This window comes from Pseudophryne corroboree, chromosome 2 (genome assembly GCF_028390025.1).
Source record: "Pseudophryne corroboree isolate aPseCor3 chromosome 2, aPseCor3.hap2, whole genome shotgun sequence".
NCBI classification, from domain to species: domain Eukaryota; kingdom Metazoa; phylum Chordata; class Amphibia; order Anura; family Myobatrachidae; genus Pseudophryne; species Pseudophryne corroboree.
The window spans coordinates 801616740-801634528 of NC_086445.1; the positions used below are offsets into that span (position 1 = coordinate 801616740).

At 30.5% G+C, this 17789-nt stretch overlaps 21 non-coding genes across 21 annotated transcripts; all 21 read right to left on the reverse strand.

The window, feature by feature from the left end:
• Positions 1-162: 162 nt before the first annotated feature.
• On the reverse strand, positions 163-375 carry LOC135053756 (small nucleolar RNA U3). Its single transcript, XR_010243066.1, has one exon. It is a non-coding gene; the product is annotated as a small nucleolar RNA U3 (small nucleolar RNA).
• A 653-nt stretch (positions 376-1028) lies between these two features.
• LOC135053066 (small nucleolar RNA U3) lies at positions 1029-1241 on the reverse strand. Its single transcript, XR_010242465.1, has one exon. It is a non-coding gene; the product is annotated as a small nucleolar RNA U3 (small nucleolar RNA).
• Positions 1242-1894: 653 nt separating this feature from the next.
• On the reverse strand, positions 1895-2107 carry LOC135053530 (small nucleolar RNA U3). Its single transcript, XR_010242868.1, has one exon. It is a non-coding gene; the product is annotated as a small nucleolar RNA U3 (small nucleolar RNA).
• A 654-nt stretch (positions 2108-2761) lies between these two features.
• On the reverse strand, positions 2762-2974 carry LOC135053612 (small nucleolar RNA U3). Its single transcript, XR_010242940.1, has one exon. It is a non-coding gene; the product is annotated as a small nucleolar RNA U3 (small nucleolar RNA).
• Positions 2975-3628: 654 nt separating this feature from the next.
• On the reverse strand, positions 3629-3841 carry LOC135053485 (small nucleolar RNA U3). Its single transcript, XR_010242830.1, has one exon. It is a non-coding gene; the product is annotated as a small nucleolar RNA U3 (small nucleolar RNA).
• Positions 3842-4495: 654 nt separating this feature from the next.
• On the reverse strand, positions 4496-4708 carry LOC135053166 (small nucleolar RNA U3). The gene has a single exon (XR_010242551.1). It is a non-coding gene; the product is annotated as a small nucleolar RNA U3 (small nucleolar RNA).
• A 653-nt stretch (positions 4709-5361) lies between these two features.
• Positions 5362-5574, reverse strand: LOC135053386 (small nucleolar RNA U3). The gene has a single exon (XR_010242744.1). It is a non-coding gene; the product is annotated as a small nucleolar RNA U3 (small nucleolar RNA).
• A 653-nt stretch (positions 5575-6227) lies between these two features.
• On the reverse strand, positions 6228-6443 carry LOC135053939 (small nucleolar RNA U3). Its single transcript, XR_010243226.1, has one exon. It is a non-coding gene; the product is annotated as a small nucleolar RNA U3 (small nucleolar RNA).
• A 653-nt stretch (positions 6444-7096) lies between these two features.
• LOC135053352 (small nucleolar RNA U3) lies at positions 7097-7309 on the reverse strand. Its single transcript, XR_010242714.1, has one exon. It is a non-coding gene; the product is annotated as a small nucleolar RNA U3 (small nucleolar RNA).
• Positions 7310-7963: 654 nt separating this feature from the next.
• Positions 7964-8176, reverse strand: LOC135053387 (small nucleolar RNA U3). Its single transcript, XR_010242745.1, has one exon. It is a non-coding gene; the product is annotated as a small nucleolar RNA U3 (small nucleolar RNA).
• A 653-nt stretch (positions 8177-8829) lies between these two features.
• Positions 8830-9043, reverse strand: LOC135053855 (small nucleolar RNA U3). Its single transcript, XR_010243153.1, has one exon. It is a non-coding gene; the product is annotated as a small nucleolar RNA U3 (small nucleolar RNA).
• Positions 9044-9695: 652 nt separating this feature from the next.
• LOC135053062 (small nucleolar RNA U3) lies at positions 9696-9908 on the reverse strand. Its single transcript, XR_010242462.1, has one exon. It is a non-coding gene; the product is annotated as a small nucleolar RNA U3 (small nucleolar RNA).
• A 653-nt stretch (positions 9909-10561) lies between these two features.
• Positions 10562-10774, reverse strand: LOC135053461 (small nucleolar RNA U3). The gene has a single exon (XR_010242809.1). It is a non-coding gene; the product is annotated as a small nucleolar RNA U3 (small nucleolar RNA).
• Positions 10775-11427: 653 nt separating this feature from the next.
• Positions 11428-11640, reverse strand: LOC135053089 (small nucleolar RNA U3). The gene has a single exon (XR_010242485.1). It is a non-coding gene; the product is annotated as a small nucleolar RNA U3 (small nucleolar RNA).
• Positions 11641-12293: 653 nt separating this feature from the next.
• LOC135053123 (small nucleolar RNA U3) lies at positions 12294-12506 on the reverse strand. Its single transcript, XR_010242514.1, has one exon. It is a non-coding gene; the product is annotated as a small nucleolar RNA U3 (small nucleolar RNA).
• A 652-nt stretch (positions 12507-13158) lies between these two features.
• Positions 13159-13371, reverse strand: LOC135053067 (small nucleolar RNA U3). The gene has a single exon (XR_010242466.1). It is a non-coding gene; the product is annotated as a small nucleolar RNA U3 (small nucleolar RNA).
• Positions 13372-14023: 652 nt separating this feature from the next.
• LOC135053069 (small nucleolar RNA U3) lies at positions 14024-14236 on the reverse strand. The gene has a single exon (XR_010242468.1). It is a non-coding gene; the product is annotated as a small nucleolar RNA U3 (small nucleolar RNA).
• A 653-nt stretch (positions 14237-14889) lies between these two features.
• LOC135053079 (small nucleolar RNA U3) lies at positions 14890-15102 on the reverse strand. The gene has a single exon (XR_010242477.1). It is a non-coding gene; the product is annotated as a small nucleolar RNA U3 (small nucleolar RNA).
• A 653-nt stretch (positions 15103-15755) lies between these two features.
• Positions 15756-15968, reverse strand: LOC135053124 (small nucleolar RNA U3). Its single transcript, XR_010242515.1, has one exon. It is a non-coding gene; the product is annotated as a small nucleolar RNA U3 (small nucleolar RNA).
• Positions 15969-16621: 653 nt separating this feature from the next.
• Positions 16622-16834, reverse strand: LOC135053600 (small nucleolar RNA U3). The gene has a single exon (XR_010242930.1). It is a non-coding gene; the product is annotated as a small nucleolar RNA U3 (small nucleolar RNA).
• Positions 16835-17487: 653 nt separating this feature from the next.
• Positions 17488-17700, reverse strand: LOC135053125 (small nucleolar RNA U3). Its single transcript, XR_010242516.1, has one exon. It is a non-coding gene; the product is annotated as a small nucleolar RNA U3 (small nucleolar RNA).
• Between the last annotated feature and the right edge of the window lie 89 nt (positions 17701-17789).

The window sequence follows — 17789 nt, forward strand, 5'->3', positions numbered from 1 at the left end:
AAAATGTAAAATAATACTCTTAGACATTGCTTTTATTCCTATATCATAAAAAACATTCTGATTCAGGAATGTTGAAATATCAATGCGTATTCTTTCAAGGATATTAAACATTATACAAACTTAGTTTTAAATAACCATAGTTGATTTTAAAGTGTGTAATCAGCCACTCTGAATGAGCCCTCTTCTACCACTTATTTATTAAAAAGTAGGACAGTCATCAAAAGCTAACAACATCTGCATGAAACAGAGTTGCTAACTGCCTTCCTGCTGAGAAGAGAGCTCTTAATCTTATCATGGTGGTTGGCTAGTTTGGACACTTTCAAGCACATTTCTCCCATCATTGCCTATAGAAATGATCCCTGAAAGTATAATCTTAGCTACATTTTGTTGATGGTTTAGATAGGCCCTATAAATTCCTCTTTTAACTCATGGTGACATTTTAGGACCCATGCATAAAACTTGATATAGAAATTGTCAACCAATTTTCAGTTGCATAACATTCTCCACAAATTTTCAGACTACAATTCATACACTATCATATACTGAATGATTTTCTGTGAGAGTAGACACATTTTAAGATTGTATTAGGTAACACATTATAATTTTTGCATATATAAATTTGTTTAAACCAAAATATTAAACAGAACACTTAACAATGAAACCAATGCAATAATAGCATTGGTACTTCAAAATTTCTTATATTGCATATAGGAAATAAACTAGTGGCTTGCATTAATTGCTGATTTGCAAAAGAATTAAACAATTATTAAACAAATACACTGCAAACAAAAGGTTCTTTTAAGGAAAGCACACTTTACATTTTTCAAGTCCTCATTGACATGAACCACTTAAAGAAGGTTAAAATTAAAATGTAAAATAATACTCTTAGACATTGCTTTAATTGCTATATCATAAAAAAAATTCTGATTCAGGAATGTTGAAACATCAATGCGTATTCTTTCAAGGATATTAAACATTATACAAACTTAGTTTTAAATAACCATAGTTGATTTTAAAGTGTGTAATCAGCCACTCTGAATGAGCCCTCTTCTACCACTTCTTTATTAAGAAGTAGGACAGTCATCAAAAGTTAACAACATCTGCATGAAACAGAGTTGCTAACTTCCTTCATGCTGAGAAGAGAGCTCTTAAACTCATCATGGTGGTTGGCGAGTTTGGACACTTTCAAGCACATTTCTCCCATCATTGCCTATAGAAATGATCCCTGAAAGTATAGTCTTAAATACATTTTGTTGATGGTTTAGATAGGCCATATGAATTCCTCTTTTAACTCATGGTGACATTTTTGGACCCATTCATAAAACTTGATATAGAAATTGTCAACCAATTTTCAGTTGCATAACATTCTCCACAAATTTTCAGACTACAATTCATTCACTATCATATACTGAATGATTTTCTGTGAGAGTAGACACATTTTAAGATTGTATTAGGTAACATATTATAATTTTTGCATATATAAACTTGTTTAAGCCAAAATATTAAACAGAACACTTAACAATGAAACCAATGCACTAATAGCATTGGTACTTCAAAATTTCTTATATTGCATATAGGAAATAAACTAGTGGCTTGCATTAATTGCTGATTTGCTAAAGAATTAAACAATTATTAAACAAATACACTGCAAACAAAATGTTCTTTTAAGGAAAGCACACTTTACATTTTTCAAGTCCTCATTGACATGAACCACTAAAAGAAGGTTACAATTAAAATGTAAAATAATACTCTTAGACATTGCTTTTATTCCTATATCATAAAAAACATTCTGATTCCGTAATGTTGAAACATCAATGTGTATTCTTTCAAGGATATTAAACATTATACAAACTTAGTTTTAAATAACCATAGTTGATTTTAAAGTGTGTAATCAGCCACTCTGAATGAGCCCTCTTCTACCACTTCTTTATTAAGAAGTAGGACAGTCATCAAAAGCTAACAACATCTGCATGAAACAGAATTGCTAACTGCCTTCATGCTGAGAAGAGAGTTCTTAAACTCATCATGGTGGTTGGCGAGTTTGGACACTTTCAAGCACATTTCTCCCATCATTGCCTATAGAAATGATCCCTGAAAGTATAGTCTTAAATACATTTTGTTGATGGTTTAGATAGGCCATATGAATTCCTCTTTTAACTCATGGTGACATTTTTGGACCCATTCATAAAACTTGATATAGAAATTGTCAACCAATTTTCAGTTGCATAACATTCTCCACAAATTTTCAGACTACAATTCATTCACTATCATATACTGAATGATTTTCTGTGAGAGTAGACACATTTTAAGATTGTATTAGGTAACATGTTATCATTTTTGCATATATAAACTTGTTTAAGCCAAAATATTAAACAGAACACTTAACAATGAAACCAATGCACTAATAGCATTGGTACTTCAAAATTTCTTATATTGCATATAGGAAATAAACTAGCGGCTTGCATTAATTGCTGATTTGCTAAAGAATTAAACAATTATTAAACAAATACACTGCAAACAAAATGTTCTTTTAAAGAAAGCACACTTTACATTTTTCAAGTCCTCATTGACATGAACCACTTAAAGAAGGTTACAATTAAAATGTAAAATAATACTCTTAGACATTGCTTTTATTCCTATATCATAAAAAAACATTCTGATTTAGGAATTTTGAAACATCAATGCGTATTCTTTCAAGGATATTAAACATTATACAAACTTACTTTTAAATAACCATAGTTAATTTTAAAGTGTGTAATCAGCCACTCTGAATGAGCCCTCTTCTACCACTTCTTCATTAAGAAGTAGGACAGTCATCAAAAGCTAACAACATCTGCATGAAACAGAGTTGCTAACTGCCTTCATGCTGAGAAGAGAGCTCTTAAACTCATCATATTGGTTTGCGAGTTTGGACACTTTCAAGCACATTTCTCCCATTATTGCCTATAGAAATGATCCCTGAAAGTATAGTCTTAAATACATTTTGTTGATGGTTTAGATAGGCCATATGAATTCCTCTTTTAACTCATGGAGACATTTTTGGACCCATTCATAAAACTTGATATAGAAATTGTCAACCAATTTTCAGTTGCATAACATTCTCCACAAATTTTCAGACTACAATTCATTCACTATCATATACTGAATGATTTTCTGTGAGAGTAGACACATTTTAATATTGTATTAGGTAACATGTTATACTTTTTGCATATATAAACTTGTTTAAGCCAAAATATTAATCAGAACACTTAACAATGAAACCAATGCACTAATAGCATTGGTACTTCAAAATTTCTTATATTGCATATAGGAAATAAACTAGTGGCTTGCATTAATTGCTGATTTGCTAAAGAATTAAACAATTATTAAACAAATACACTGCAAACAAAAAGTTCTTTTAAGGAAAGCACACTTTACATTTTTCAAGTCCTCATTGACATGAACCACTTAAAGAAGGTTACAATTAAAATGTAAAATAATACTCTTAGACATTGCTTTTATTCCTATATCATAAAAAAACATTCTGATTCAGGAATGTTGAAACATCAATGCGTATTCTTTCAAGGATATTAAACATTATACAAACTTAGTTTTAAATAACCATAGTTGATTTTAAACTGTGTAATCAGCCACTCTGAATGAGCCCTATTCTACCACTTCTTTATTAAGAAGTAGGACAGTCATCAAAAGCTAACAACATCTGCATGAAACAGAGTTGCTAACTGCCTTCATGCTGAGAAGAGAGCTCTTAATCTCATCATGGTGGTTGGCGAGTTTTGACACTTTCAAGCACATTTCTCCCATCATTGCCTATAGAAATGATCCCTGAAAGTATAATCTTAGCTACATTTTGTTGATGGTTTAGATAGGCCATATGAATTCCTCTTTTAACTCATGGTGACATTTTTGGACCCATTCATAAAACTTGATATAGAAATTGTCAACCAATTTTCAGTTGCATAACATTATCCACAAATTTTCAGACTACAATTCATTCACTATCATATACTGAATGATTTTCTGTGAGAGTAGACACATTTTAAGATTGTATTAGGTAACATATTATAATTTTTGCATATATAAACTTGTTTAAGCCAAAATATTAAACAGAACACTTAACAATGAAACCAATGCACTAACAGCATTGGTACTTCAAAATTTCTTATATTGCATATAGGAAATAAACTAGTGGCTTGCATTAATTGCTGATTTGCTAAATAATTAAACAATTATTAAACAAATAAACTGCAAACAAAATGTTCTTTTAAGGAAAGCACACTTTACATTTTTCAAGTCCTCATTGACATGAACCACTTAAAGAAGGTTACAATTAAAATGTAAAATAATACTCTTAGACATTGCTTTTATTCCTTTATCATAAAAAAACATTCTGATTTAGGAATGTTGAAACATCAATGCGTATTCTTTCAAGGATATTAAACATTATACAAACTTACTTTTAAATAACCATAGTTGATTTTAAAGTGTGTAATCAGCCACTCTGAATGAGCCCTCTTCTACCACTTCTTTATTAAGAAGTAGGACAGTCATCAAAAGCTAACAACATCTGCATGAAACAGAGTTGCTAACTGCCTTCATGCTGAGAAGAGAGCTCTTAAACTCATCATGGTGGTTGATGAGTTTGGACACTTTCAAACACATTTCTCCCATCATTGCCTATAGAAATGATCCCTGGAAGTATAGTCTTAATTACATTTTGTAGATGGTTTAGATTAGCCATATGAATTCCTCTTTTAACTCATAGTGACATTTTTGGACCCATTCATAAAACTTGATATAGAAATTGTCAACCAATTTTCAGTTACATAACATTATCCACAAATTTTCAGACTACACTTCATTCACTATCATATACTGAATGATTTTCTGTGAGAGTAGACACATTTTAAGATTGTATTAGGTAACATATTATAATTTTTGCATATATAAACTTGTTTAAGCCAAAATATTAAACAGAACACTTAACAATGAAACCAATGCACTAACAGCATTGGTACTTCAAAATTTCTTATATTGCATATAGGAAATAAACTAGTGGCTTGCATTAATTGCTGATTTGCTAAAGAATTAAACAATTATTAAACAAATACACTGCAAACAAAATGTTCTTTTAAGGAAAGCACACTTTACATTTTTCAAGTCCTCATTGACATGAACCACTAAAAGAATGTTACAATTAAAATGTAAAATAATACTCTTAGACATTGCTTTTATTCCTATATCATAAAAAACATTCTGATTCAGGAATGTTGAAACATCAATGTGTATTCTTTCAAGGATATTAAACATTATACAAACTTAGTTTTAAATAACCATAGTTGATTTTAAAGTGTGTAATCAGCCACTCTGAATGAGCCCTCTTCTACCACTTCTTTATTAAGAAGTAGGACAGTCATCAAAAGCTATCAACATCTGCATGAAACAGAGTTGCTAACTGCCTTCATGCTGAGAAGAGAGCTCTTAAACTCATCATGGTGGTTGGCGAGTTTGGACACTTTCAAGCACATTTCTCCCATCATTGCCTATAGAAATGATCCCTGAAAGTATAATCTTAGCTACATTTGGTTGATGGTTTAGATAGGCCATATAAATTCCTCTTTTAACTCATGGTGACATTTTAGGACCCATGCATAAAACTTGATATAGAAATTGTCAACCAATTTTCAGTTGCATAACATTCTCCACAAATTTTCAGACTACAATTCATTCACTATCATATACTGAATGATTTTCTGTGAGAGTAGACACATTTTAAGATTGTATTAGGTAACATATTATAATTTTTGCATATATAAATTTGTTTAAACCAAAATATTAAACAGAACACTTAACAATGAAACCAATGCACTAACAGCATTGGTACTTCAAAATTTCTTATATTGCATATAGGAAATAAACTAGTGGCTTGCATTAATTGCTGATTTGCAAAAGAATTAAACAATTATTAAACAAATACACTGCAAACAAAATGTTCTTTTAAGGAAAGCACACTTTACATTTTTCAAGTCCTCATTGACATGAACCACTTAAAGAAGGTTAAAATTAAAATGTAAAATAATACTCTTAGACATTGCTTTAATTGCTATATCATAAAAAACATTCTGATTCAGGAATGTTGAAACATCAATGCGTATTCTTTCAAGGATATTAAACATTATACAAACTTAGTTTTAAATAACCATAGTTGATTTTAAAGTGTGTAATCAGCCACTCTGAATGAGCCCTCTTCTACCACTTCTTTATTAAGAAGTAGGACAGTCATCAAAAGCTAACAACATCTGCTTGAAACAGAGTTGCTAACTGCCTTCATGCTGAGAAGAGAGCTCTTAAACTCATCATGGTGGTTGGCGAGTTTGGACAATTTCAAGCACATTTCTCCCATCATTGCCTATAAAAAAAATAATCCCTGAAAGTATAGTCTTAAATACATTTTGTTGATGGTTTAGATAGGCCATATGAATTCCTCTTTTAACTCATGGTGACATTTTTGGACCCATTCATAAAACTTGATATAGAAATTGTCAACCAATTTTCAGTTGCATAACATTATCCACAATTTTTCAGACTACAATTCATTCACTATCATATACTGAATGATTTTCTGTGAGAGTAGACACATTTTAAGATTGTATTAGGTAACATATTATAATTTTTGCATATATAAATTTGTTTAAACCAAAATATTAAACAGAACACTTAACAATGAAACCAATGCACTAATAGCATTGGTACTTCAAAATTTCTTATATTGCATATAGGAAATAAACTAGTGGCTTGCATTAATTGCTGATTTGCAAAAGAATTAAACGATTATTAAACAAATACACTGCAAACAAAAGGTTATTTTAAGGAAAGCACACTTTACATTTTTCAAGTCCTCATTGACATGAACCACTTAAAGAAGGTTAAAATTAAAATGTAAAATAATACTCTTAGACATTGCTTTAATTGCTATATCATAAGAAACATTCTGATTCAGGAATGTTGAAACATCAATGCGTATTCTTTCAAGGATATTAAACATTATACAAACTTAGTTTTAAATAACCATAGTTGATTTTAAAGTGTGTAATCAGCCACTCTGAATGAGCCCTCTTCTACCACTTCTTTATTAAGAAATAGGACAGTCATCAAAAGCTAACAACATCTGCATGAAACAGAGTTACTAACTGCCTTCATGCTGAGAAGAGAGCTCTTAAACTCATCATGGTGGTTGGCGAGTTTGGACACTTTCAAGCACATTTCTCCCATCATTGCCTATAGAAATGATCCCTGAAAGTATAGTCTTAAATACATTTTGTTGATGGTTTAGATAGGCCATATGAATTCCTCTTTTAACTCATGGAGACATTTTTGGACCAATTCATAAAACTTGATATAGAAATTGTCAACCAATTTTCAGTTGCATAACATTCTCCACAAATTTTCAGACTACAATTCATTCACTATCATATACTGAATGATTTTCTGTGAGAGTAGACACATTTTAAGATTGTATTAGGTAACATATTATAATTTTTGCATATATAAATTTGTTTAAACCAAAATATTAAACAGAACACTTAACAATGAAACCAATGCACTATATAGCATTGGTACTTCAAAATTTCTTATATTGCATATAGGAAATAAACTAGTGGCTTGCATTAATTGCTGATTTGCAAAAGAATTAAACAATTATTAAACAAATACACTGCAAACAAAAGGTTCTTTTAAGGAAAGCACACTTTACATTTTTCAAGTCCTCATTGACATGAACCACTAAAAGAATGTTACAATTAAAATGTAAAATAATACTCTTAGACATTGCTTTTATTCCTATATCATAAAAAACATTCTGATTCAGGAATGTTGAAACATCAATGTGTATTCTTTCAAGGATATTAAACATTATACAAATTTAGTTTTAAATAACCATAGTTGATTTTAAAGTGTGTAATCAGCCACTCTGAATGAGCCCTCTTCTACCACTTCTTTATTAAGAAGTAGGACAGTCATCAAAAGCTATCAACATCTGCATGAAACAGAGTTGCTAACTGCCTTCATGCTGAGAAGAGAGCTCTTAAACTCATCATGGTGGTTGGCGAGTTTGGACACTTTCAAGCACATTTCTCCCATCATTGCCTATAGAAATGATCCCTGAAAGTATAATCTTAGCTACATTTGGTTGATGGTTTAGATAGGCCATATAAATTCCTCTTTTAACTCATGGTGACATTTTAGGACCCATGCATAAAACTTGATATAGAAATTGTCAACCAATTTTCAGTTGCATAACATTCTCCACAAATTTTCAGACTACAATTCATTCACTATCATATACTGAATGATTTTCTGTGAGAGTAGACACATTTTAAGATTGTATTAGGTAACATATTATAATTTTTGCATATATAAATTTGTTTAAACCAAAATATTAAACAGAACACTTAACAATGAAACCAATGCACTAATAGCATTGGTACTTCAAAATTTCTTATATTGCATATAGGAAATAAACTAGTGGCTTGCATTAATTGCTGATTTGCAAAAGAATTAAACAATTATTAAACAAAGACACTGCAAACAAAATGTTCTTTTAAGGAAAGCACACTTTACATTTTTCAAGTCCTCATTGACATGAACCACTTAAAGAAGGTTAAAATTAAAATGTAAAATAATACTCTTAGACATTGCTTTAATTGCTATATCATAAAAAACATTCTGATTCAGGAATGTTGAAACATCAATGCGTATTCTTTCAAGGATATTAAACATTATACAAACTTAGTTTTAAATAACCATAGTTGATTTTAAAGTGTGTAATCAGCCACTCTGAATGAGCCCTCTTCTACCACTTCTTTATTAAGAAGTAGGACAGTCATCAAAAGCTAACAACATCTGCATGAAACAGAGTTGCTAACTGCCTTCATGCTGAGAAGAGAGCTCTTAAACTCATCATGGTGGTTGGCGAGTTTGGACAATTTCAAGCACATTTCTCCCATCATTGCCTATAAAAAATAATCCCTGAAAGTATAGTCTTAAATACATTTTGTTGATGGTTTAGATAGGCCATATGAATTCCTCTTTTAACTCATGGTGACATTTTTGGACCCATTCATAAAACTTGATATAGAAATTGTCAACCAATTTTCAGTTGCATAACATTATCCACAAATTTTCAGACTACAATTCAATCACTATCATATACTGAATGATTTTCTGTGAGAGTAGACACATTTTAAGATTGTATTAGGTAACATGTTATACTTTTTGCATATATAAACTTGTTTAAGCCAAAATATTAAACAGAACACTTAACAATGAAACCAATGCACTAATAGCATTGGTACTTCAAAATTTCTTATATTGCATATAGGAAATAAACTAGTGGCTTGCATTAATTGCTGATTTGCTAAAGAATTAAACAATTATTAAACAAATACACTGCAAACAAAATGTTCTTTTAAGGAAAGCACACTTTACATTTTTCAAGTCCTCATTGACATGAACCACTTAAAGAAGGTTACAATTAAAATGTAAAATAATACTCTTAGACATTGCTTTTATTCCTATATCATAAAAACATTCTGATTCAGGAATGTTGAAACATCAATGTGTATTCTTTCAAGGATATTAAACATTATACAAACTTAGTTTTAAATAACCATAGTTGATTTTAAAGTGTGTAATCAGCCACTCTGAATGAGCCCTCTTCTACCACTTCTTTATTAAGAAGTAGGACAGTCATCAAAAGCTAACAACATCTGCATGAAACAGAGTTGCTAACTGCCTTCATGCTGAGAAGAGAGCTCTTAAACTCATCATGGTGGTTGGCGAGTTTGGACACTTTCAAGCACATTTCTCCCATCATTACCTATAGAAATGATCCCTGAAAGTATAGTCTAAAATACATTTTGTTGATGGTTTAGATAGGCCATATGAATTCCTCTTTTAACTCATGGTGACATTTTAGGACCCATGCATAAAACTTGATATAGAAATTGTCAACCAATTTTCAGTTGCATAACATTCTCCACAAATTTTCAGACTACAATTCATACACTATCATATACTGAATGATTTTCTGTGAGAGTAGACACATTTTAAGATTGTATTAGGTAACATATTATAATTTTTGCATATATAAATTTGTTTAAACCAAAATATTAAACAGAACACTTAACAATGAAACCAATGCACTAATAGCATTGGTACTTCAAAATTTCTTATATTGCATATAGGAAATAAACTAGTGGCTTGCATTAATTGCTGATTTGCAAAAGAATTAAACAATTATTAAACAAATACACTGCAAACAAAAGGTTCTTTTAAGGAAAGCACACTTTACATTTTTCAAGTCCTCATTGACATGAACCACTTAAAGAAGGTTAAAATTAAAATGTAAAATAATACTCTTAGACATTGCTTTAATTGCTATATCATAAAAAACATTCTGATTCAGGAATGTTGAAACATCAATGCGTATTCTTTCAAGGATATTAAACATTATACAAACTTAGTTTTAAATAACCATAGTTGATTTTAAAGTGTGTAATCAGCCACTCTGAATGAGCCCTCTTCTACCACTTCTTTATTAAGAAGTAGGACAGTCATCAAAAGTTAACAACATCTGCATGAAACAGAGTTGCTAACTTCCTTCATGCTGAGAAGAGAGCTTTTAAACTCATCATGGTGGTTGGCAAGTTTGGACACTTTCAAGCACATTTCTCCCATCATTGCCTATAGAAATGATCCCTGAAAGTATAGTCTTAAATACATTTTGTTGATGGTTTAGATAGGCCATATGAATTCCTCTTTTAACTCATGGTGACATTTTTGGACCCATTCATAAAACTTGATATAGAAATTGTCAACCAATTTTCAGTTGCATAACATTCTCCACAAATTTTCAGACTACAATTCATTCACTATCATATACTGAATGATTTTCTGTGAGAGCAGACACATTTTAAGATTGTATTAGGTAACATATTATAATTTTTGCATATATAAACTTGTTTAAGCCAAAATATTAAACAGAACACTTAACAATGAAACCAATGCACTAATAGCATTGGTACTTCAAAATTTCTTATATTGCATATAGGAAATAAACTAGTGGCTTGCATTAATTGCTGATTTGCTAAAGAATTAAACAATTATTAAACAAATACACTGCAAACAAAATGTTCTTTTAAGGAAAGCACACTTTACATTTTTCAAGTCCTCATTGACATGAACCACTAAAAGAAGGTTACAATTAAAATGTAAAATAATACTCTTAGACATTGCTTTTATTCCTATATCATAAAAAACATTCTGATTCCGTAATGTTGAAACATCAATGTGTATTCTTTCAAGGATATTAAACATTATACAAACTTAGTTTTAAATAACCATAGTTGATTTTAAAGTGTGTAATCAGCCACTCTGAATGAGCCCTCTTCTACCACTTCTTTATTAAGAAGTAGGACAGTCATCAAAAGCTAACAACATCTGCATGAAACAGAGTTGCTAACTGCCTTCATGCTGAGAAGAGAGCTCTTAATCTCATCATGGTGGTTGGCGAGTTTTGACATTTTCAAGCACATTTCTCCCATCATTGCCTATAGAAATGATCCCTGAAAGTATAATCTTAGCTACATTTTGTTGATGGTTTAGATAGGCCATATGAATTACTCTTTTAACTCATGGTGACATTTTTGGACCCATTCATAAAACTTGATATAGAAATTGTCAACCAATTTTCAGTTGCATAACATTATCCACAATTTTTCAGACTACAATTCATTCACTATCATATACTGAATGATTTTCTGTGAGAGTAGACACATTTTAAGATTGTATTAGGTAACATATTATAATTTTTGCATATATAAATTTGTTTAAACCAAAATATTAAACAGAACACTTAACAATGAAACCAATGCACTAATAGCATTGGTACTTCAAAATTTCTTATATTGCATATAGGAAATAAACTAGTGGCTTGCAATAATTGCTGATTTGCAAAAGAATTAAACGATTATTAAACAAATACACTGCAAACAAAAGGTTATTTTAAGGAAAGCACACTTTACATTTTTCAAGTCCTCATTGACATGAACCACTTAAAGAAGGTTAAAATTAAAATGTAAAATAATACTCTTAGACATTGCTTTAATTGCTATATCATAAGAAACATTCTGATTCAGGAATGTTGAAACATCAATGCGTATTCTTTCAAGGATATTAAACATTATACAAACTTAGTTTTAAATAACCATAGTTGATTTTAAAGTGTGTAATCAGCCACTCTGAATGAGCCCTCTTCTACCACTTCTTTATTAAGAAGTAGGACAGTCATCAAAAGCTAACAACATCTGCATGAAACAGAGTTGCTAACTGCCTTCATGCTGAGAAGAGAGCTCTTAAACTCATCATGGTGGTTGGCGAGTTTGGACACTTTCAAGCACATTTCTCCCATCATTGCCTATAGAAATGATCCCTGAAAGTATAGTCTTAAATACATTTTGTTGATGGTTTAGATAGGCCATATGAATTCCTCTTTTAACTCATGGAGACATTTTTGGACCAATTCATAAAACTTGATATAGAAATTGTCAACCAATTTTCAGTTGCATAACATTCTCCACAAATTTTCAGACTACAATTCATTCACTATCATATACTGAATGATTTTCTGTGAGAGTAGACACATTTTAAGATTGTATTAGGTAACATATTATAATTTTTGCATATATAAATTTGTTTAAACCAAAATATTAAACAGAACACTTAACAATGAAACCAATGCACTAATAGCATTGGTACTTCAAAATTTCTTATATTGCATATAGGAAATAAACTAGTGGCTTGCATTAATTGCTGATTTGCAAAATAATTAAACAATTATTAAACAAATACACTGCAAACAAAATGTTCTTTTAAGGAAAGCACACTTTACATTTTTCAAGTCCTCATTGACATGAACCACTTAAAGAAGGTTACAATTAAAATGTAAAATAATACTCTTAGACATTGCTTTTATTCCTATATCATAAAAACATTCTGATTCAGGAATGTTGAAACATCAATGTGTATTCTTTCAAGGATATTAAACATTATACAAACTTAGTTTTAAATAACCATAGTTGATTTTAAAGTGTGTAATCAGCCACTCTGAATGAGCCCTCTTCTACCACTTCTTTATTAAGAAGTAGGACAGTCATCAAAAGCTAACAACATCTGCATGAAACAGAGTTGCTAACTGCCTTCATGCTGAGAAGAGAGCTCTTAAACTCATCATGGTGGTTGGCGAGTTTAGACACTTTCAAGCACATTTCTCCCATCATTGCCTATAGAAATGATCCCTGAAAGTATAGTCTAAATACATTTTGTTGATGGTTTAGATAGGCCATATGAATTCCTCTTTTAACTCATGGTGACATTTTAGGACCCATGCATAAAACTTGATATAGAAATTGTCAACCAATTTTCAGTTGCATAACATTCTCCACAAATTTTCAGACTACAATTCATACACTATCATATACTGAATGATTTTCTGTGAGAGTAGACACATTTTAAGATTGTATTAGGTAACATATTATAATTTTTGCATATATAAATTTGTTTAAACCAAAATATTAAACAGAACACTTAACAATGAAACCAATGCACTAATAGCATTGGTACTTCAAAATTTCTTATATTGCATATAGGAAATAAACTAGTGGCTTGCATTAATTGCTGATTTGCAAAAGAATTAAACAATTATTAAACAAATACACTGCAAACAAAAGGTTCTTTTAAGGAAAGCACACTTTACATTTTTCAAGTCCTCATTGACATGAACCACTTAAAGAAGGTTAAAATTAAAATGTAAAATAATACTCTTAGACATTGCTTTAATTGCTATATCATAAAAAACATTCTGATTCAGGAATGTTGAAACATCAATGCGTATTCTTTCAAGGATATTAAACATTATACAAACTTAGTTTTAAATAACCATAGTTGATTTTAAAGTGTGTAATCAGCCACTCTGAATGAGCCCTCTTCTACCACTTCTTTATTAAGAAGTAGGACAGTCATCAAAAGTTAACAACATCTGCATGAAACAGAGTTGCTAACTTCCTTCATGCTGAGAAGAGAGCTCTTAAACTCATCATGGTGGTTGGCAAGTTTGGACACTTTCAAGCACATTTCTCCCATCATTGCCTATAGAAATGATCCCTGAAAGTATAGTCTTAAATACATTTTGTTGATGGTTTAGATAGGCCATATGAATTCCTCTTTTAACTCATGGTGACATTTTTGGACCCATTCATAAAACTTGATATAGAAATTGTCAACCAATTTTCAGTTGCATAACATTCTCCACAAATTTTCAGACTACAATTCATTCACTATCATATACTGAATGATTTTCTGTGAGAGTAGACACATTTTAAGATTGTATTAGGTAACATATTATAATTTTTGCATATATAAACTTGTTTAAGCCAAAATATTAAACAGAACACTTAACAATGAAACCAATGCACTAATAGCATTGGTACTTCAAAATTTCTTATATTGCATATAGGAAATAAACTAGTGGCTTGCATTAATTGCTGATTTGCTAAAGAATTAAACAATTATTAAACAAATACACTGCAAACAAAATGTTCTTTTAAGGAAAGCACACTTTACATTTTTCAAGTCCTCATTGACATGAACCACTAAAAGAAGGTTACAATTAAAATGTAAAATAATACTCTTAGACATTGCTTTTATTCCTATATCATAAAAAACATTCTGATTCCGTAATGTTGAAACATCAATGTGTATTCTTTCAAGGATATTAAACATTATACAAACTTAGTTTTAAATAACCATAGTTGATTTTAAAGTGTGTAATCAGCCACTCTGAATGAGCCCTCTTCTACCACTTCTTTATTAAGAAGTAGGACAGTCATCAAAAGCTAACAACATCTGCATGAAACAGAGTTGCTAACTGCCTTCATGCTGAGAAGAGAGCTCTTAATCTCATCATGGTGGTTGGCGAGTTTTGACACTTTCAAGCACATTTCTCCCATCATTGCCTATAGAAATGATCCCTGAAAGTATAATCTTAGCTACATTTTGTTGATGGTTTAGATAGGCCATATGAATTCCTCTTTTAACTCATGGTGACATTTTTGGACCCATTCATAAAACTTGATATAGAAATTGTCAACCAATTTTCAGTTGCATAACATTATCCACAATTTTTCAGACTACAATTCATTCACTATCATATACTGAATGATTTTCTGTGAGAGTAGACACATTTTAAGATTGTATTAGGTAACATATTATAATTTTTGCATATATAAATTTGTTTAAACCAAAATATTAAACAGAACACTTAACAATGAAACCAATGCACTAATAGCATTGGTACTTCAAAATTTCTTATATTGCATATAGGAAATAAACTAGTGGCTTGCATTAATTGCTGATTTGCAAAAGAATTAAACGATTATTAAACAAATACACTGCAAACAAAAGGTTATTTTAAGGAAAGCACACTTTACATTTTTCAAGTCCTCATTGACATGAACCACTTAAAGAAGGTTAAAATTAAAATGTAAAATAATACTCTTAGACATTGCTTTAATTGCTATATCATAAGAAACATTCTGATTCAGGAATGTTGAAACATCAATGCGTATTCTTTCAAGGATATTAAACATTATACAAACTTAGTTTTAAATAACCATAGTTGATTTTAAAGTGTGTAATCAGCCACTCTGAATGAGCCCTCTTCTACCACTTCTTTATTAAGAAGTAGGACAGTCATCAAAAGCTAACAACATCTGCATGAAACAGAGTTGCTAACTGCCTTCATGCTGAGAAGAGAGCTCTTAAACTCATCATGGTGGTTGGCGAGTTTGGACACTTTCAAGCACATTTCTCCCATCATTGCCTATAGAAATGATCCCTGAAAGTATAGTCTTAAATACATTTTGTTGATGGTTTAGATAGGCCATATGAATTCCTCTTTTAACTCATGGAGACATTTTTGGACCAATTCATAAAACTTGATATAGAAATTGTCAACCAATTTTCAGTTGCATAACATTCTCCACAAATTTTCAGACTACAATTCATTCACTATCATATACTGAATGATTTTCTGTGAGAGTAGACACATTTTAAGATTGTATTAGGTAACATATTATAATTTTTGCATATATAAATTTGTTTAAACCAAAATATTAAACAGAACACTTAACAATGAAACCAATGCACTAATAGCATTGGTACTTCAAAATTTCTTATATTGCATATAGGAAATAAACTAGTGGCTTGCATTAATTGCTGATTTGCAAAAGAATTAAACAATTATTAAACAAATACACTGCAAACAAAAGGTTCTTTTAAGGAAAGCACACTTTACATTTTTCAAGTCCTCATTGACATGAACCACTTAAAGAAGGTTAAAATTAAAATGTAAAATAATACTCTTAGACATTGCTTTAATTGCTATATCATAAAAAACATTCTGATTCAAGAATGTTGAAACATCAATGCGTATTCTTTCAAGGATATTAAACATTATACAAACTTAGTTTTAAATAACCATAGTTGATTTTAAAGTGTGTAATCAGCCACTCTGAATGAGCCCTCTTCTACCACTTATTTATTAAGAAGTAGGACAGTCATCAAAAGCTAACAACATCTGCATGAAACAGAGTTGCTAACTGCCTTCATGCTGAGAAGAGAGCTCTTAAACTCATCATGGTGGTTGATGAGTTTGGACACTTTCAAACACATTTCTCCCATCATTGCCTATAGAAATGATCCCTGGAAGTATAGCCTTAATTACATTTTGTAGATGGTTTAGATTAGCCATATGAATTCCTCTTTTAACTCATGGTGACATTTTTGGACCCATTCATAAAACTTGATATAGAAATTGTCAACCAATTTTCAGTTACATAACATTATCCACAAATTTTCAGACTACAATTCATTCACTATCATATACTGAATGATTTTCTGTGAGAGTAGACACATTTTAAGATTGTATTAGGTAACATATTATAATTTTTGCATATATAAACTTGTTTAAGCCAAAATATTAAACAGAACACTTAACAATGAAACCAATGCACTAATAGCATTGGTACTTCAAAATTTCTTATATTGCATATAGGAAATAAACTAGTGGCTTGCATTAATTGCTGATTTGCTAAAGAATTAAACAATTATTAAACAAATACACTGCAAACAAAATGTTCTTTTAAGGAAAGCACACGTTACATTTTTCAAGTCCTCATTGACATGAACCACTAAAAGAAGGTTACAATTAAAATGTAAAATAATACTCTTAGACATTGCTTTTATTCCTATATCATAAAAAACATTCTGATTCCGTAATGTTGAAACATCAATGCGTATTCTTTCAAGGATATTAAACATTATACAAACTTAGTTTTAAATAACTATAGTTGATTTTAAAGTGTGTAATCAGCCACTCTGAATGAGCCCTCTTCTACCACTTCTTTATTAAGAAGTAGGACAGTCATCAAAAGCTAACAACATCTGCATGAAACAGAGTTGCTAACTGCCTTCATGCTGAGAAGAGAGCTCTTAAACTCATCATGGTGGTTGGCGAGTTTGGACACTTTCAAGCACATTTCTCCCATCATTGCCTATAGAAATGATCCCTGAAAGTATAGTCTTAAATACATTTTGTTGATGGTTTAGATAGGCCATATGAATTCCTCTTTTAACTCATGGAGACATTTTTGGACCCATTCATAAAACTTGAT